Source organism: Acanthisitta chloris, unplaced genomic scaffold, assembly GCF_000695815.1.
Source record: "Acanthisitta chloris isolate BGI_N310 unplaced genomic scaffold, ASM69581v1 scaffold34050, whole genome shotgun sequence".
Classification (NCBI taxonomy): Eukaryota; Metazoa; Chordata; class Aves; order Passeriformes; family Acanthisittidae; genus Acanthisitta; species Acanthisitta chloris.
This window is the reverse complement of record NW_008651683.1, coordinates 17,910-21,459: the sequence shown is the minus strand read 5'-3', so window position 1 is coordinate 21,459 and position 3,550 is coordinate 17,910. Positions and strand designations below refer to the sequence as shown.

Sequence of the window (3,550 nt, the reverse complement as noted above, 5' to 3'; positions counted from 1 at the left end):
ACACAGATGCTTTCCTTACTTCATACTCCCAAAAATCTTTCAAGTATCACAGCAAAAGAAATTACTGCTAGTGCACTTGAAGAGTCAAACTACAGCTACCACGTGCTACCAATACTCATCAGAAAACCCCCTGTCTGCAAAACCATCACTACTTCTAGCACATTCCCAGGGCAGCAACCCACCAGAAAATTGTTTGAAAAAAATCAAGTGATAATTCCCATTCTAAGCAACACAACCACCTTCACTGCAGTGAGAACGTGCAATAATGGGCTACAAGCCACACAGCAATCCAAGGCAGCTGTTCTGCAGAAAAGGTAATTAGCTTCTGCAGCAGTACATGTCCCCTCAAAATTCTGCCATACCACAAGAATAGTGGGGCAAGACACACTGCTAAGCACACAAAAGCAACTCCTGCAGAAGTTTGACCTGCACTTGTTCAGAATGAAGTGACCAACCCTCCATCAGTGCTGCCAAGACTCACAGACACCACCCAACACTTCAGGGAAGGAGAGTCTGCATTCTAGACCACGTGGAGAACTCAAATTGCCCAATGCAGTTTCATACAGTGAAGCCCAAAATATCCACCACAAGTGAAACATCAGAATCATAATCAATGAGATTTCAAACAAGTTTACACAGAACTCCAGCTACTGCAAAGAGCAATTTAGATATGTATCATTTGCTTGGAAAGAAGTGACTATCCCTGTATTTTGACTGTCACATAAAAAACCAGTTTCAGGACACAGAATTCTCTAATCTGAACTACAGAAACAGCCCATCAATATGGACTTTGTACTGATGAAGTTTTAAAATCTTTGTCTTATTTTACAGTATGTTTTTTTTTTTTATTTAAAGTTGAAAAATAACAAACCTTGGAAGAGTAGGTGAAGTGCCTAGGTGACATTTTGTAGAATTCAAACTATCTTCCATCTATCTTAAGCTGCAAACGTATTTTCAACTCCTTAGATGAAAGCTTTCACGTTTGTTTCCAAAACATGATCAACTTTGAGATCTGTATGACATATTCAGTTTAAAGTTTGCATTTTTTTGTGTGTGCTTATTTGCCAAAGAAACCTAAAAAACTAAAAATATCTGCAGAAAGGAAATAGACCTGGAAGCTTATTGCTGATTTTAAAAAACAAAACCACAACATCACAACATGTCAGTGTCTTGATAACATCCCTTCTTATAAACCTAGTAACTTAATATTTAATCTGAAATCATATGCTAATTATTCTGCAAGATAATTCAAATTCTCTTGTTTCAACATCTTCGGGATAGATTTTACTAAGTAGTTCTTTTTACTGAATCATTCTAACATATTTTCTTGATTAATTCAGAGATCCTTCTTTATTTGTGGTATTTTCTTTATCCAATATATCAACTATCACTTGGGGGGAAAAAAAAAAATCCAGAGAAGATTTTCACCTTGTCACTGTCTGTGGTGGAGAATCACAAGTAATAAGAAAAGGGATCAAGCCCCAAACCTGCTTTACAACATATTATTGTGTTGCAGAAGGAGGTGCAATTATGAGGTAACAACAGTTCTCATGAACTACCCTGAACCTTGAAAGCCACATACTATCACAGGTTCCACAGCAGAGACCATGGACAGTGACACACAACAGACCATGAGTAACTGACAACTAGCACAGTAGTTAATAACTACATCTTTGATGTCATAGTATATCCAGCAACCTAATTCACAGCTAGAAAAAAAATCAAGAATTTTTTCTTTCTTTCACCATCCTCTCATGGGAATTACACAGTGCTCAAGTATATATTCTAGTGCAAAACCAACTGCAAATCAAATGCAAATATTTCCCCCTCACTGTTTTGCCTCTCAATTTTACTGACATGCCACATCCAAGAATTCTAACAGACCATTAACAGCTGTATGGTAAGCAATGCTCAATTTTGGATCCTCCTACTCTTGAGAATAGAGGCTATATTGAAACATCTTCCTGTGACAGAGGTAATTAAAAAAATAATTAAGGTAAAGTGGATTAAATCTGTGTATGTACATATATAAACACACAAAGAGGCAGAGAGAACACATGAGATACCTCTGATTTCATTATGTGATATGTAAATACCAATGCACAGCTGCCTTTTTTTTTGGACATACAGCAGATTGTATGAATTCTATTAGAATACATATGAATGCACCCAGTGATTTTCCTCAGTTGTCTACTCAATGGGGACAAAGAAAGTATTATTCACAGGTAACAAGAGGGATGATATAAAAGCTGGGCAGCAAGGATGTGGTTCATTAAGGCAAGAACTAAAGAATTCATTAAGGTGCACTGTGAGGCACAGCAGCCTTGTAAGTATTCTCTGATGTGCCAATAATGTCATAACAAATACCCAAGTAAACTAGTTAAGTAGTTTTCCCTCACATTAACATTGGTTTCAGTGTCATTCAAGCTGTGGTCATTTACAATTTCAAAAACATGCTTGATCCCTTCTACAAATCACACAACAAGCCTGGTATCAAAACACTCTTCTGGGGGTGTCTCAACATTTTCCAACAAACTTAGAAGAGCATTCTAGCAAGAGCACTGGAAACCAAAACACGATTTCTTTGTCTTAATAACACAACATAGTTATTTACCTTTGTAGTGTGACAGGCAGCCATTCTGCTAGGAAGTTTCCATACCATTACATATCATTTATTTTTCAGGCAATTTTAAAAATACTTCTTTAAGAAGATGCTATGTAACTGGTGTGTCCCACATTTACACTCGTATCGTCAAAGTAATCTACCAAATCATTTCCTCCACCAGCAGCATGAAGACAGAGTGTATTGTGACACCTCATACATATTTAATAATAGCCTGATAGGCTGTCATTAACATCAAACAGCAATCTAAGTTTGCTACATTAAACATGATCCCTGTGTTAAGAGGACAATCACAAAGTGCTTCCAAGATCGAGCCTGTAAGAAATACCCACCGACTTGGACAAGGTGTAATGAGGCCAACTGCACTGGAAAAGCCACACATTGGATTTAAAATTAAATAATAATAAAAAATAAAAAAAGCAAGGGAAAAAGAAAAACCTTCAATGGGTCATAAGACCAGACATGCCATAAGGCAATCTGTCACGGAGAACTCATATTAATAACTGTTGTGTCAAAACTGAACATTCAAAAGAAAAGACAAACCTTCCTTTATGTTTTATGAAATGTAAGCCCACAGAATTAATAATTCATGAGATGAAGAAAAATATCACATTTGGCTATAAATATTAACAGACGCTGTCAACCTGCTTAGAACTAAATTTCTACTGTCCTACCTTGCAATTATCGATTTAGAAGAGAATAGTCTTCAAAAAGCTCAAAAAAAAAATTCAGTATGAAAGTCATTAATGAAGAAATTAACATTCTCTATTCATGTAGGTCCTAAGCAAACCAGCAGAACTGTGTTCTGGGCTGGGCTGTTGCTGAGAGAATGCTAATTGACTGGCATTGTTTGTGCCCAGAGTTATGCTGTGATGACAGCAATAATGCTTCTGTGCACACAAGAAAGTACCCCAAAAGGACAGAGTA

The 3,550-nt window shown here is 36.7% G+C and overlaps 1 protein-coding gene across 1 annotated transcript in view; it reads right to left on the bottom strand.

The window, feature by feature from the left end:
- The window catches only part of LOC103801897 (serine/threonine-protein kinase Nek7), a gene marked incomplete at its 3' end in the record, with an annotated part of 30,621 nt that overhangs the window by 11,841 nt on the left and 15,230 nt on the right, over positions 1-3,550 (bottom strand). The window lies entirely within an intron of this gene.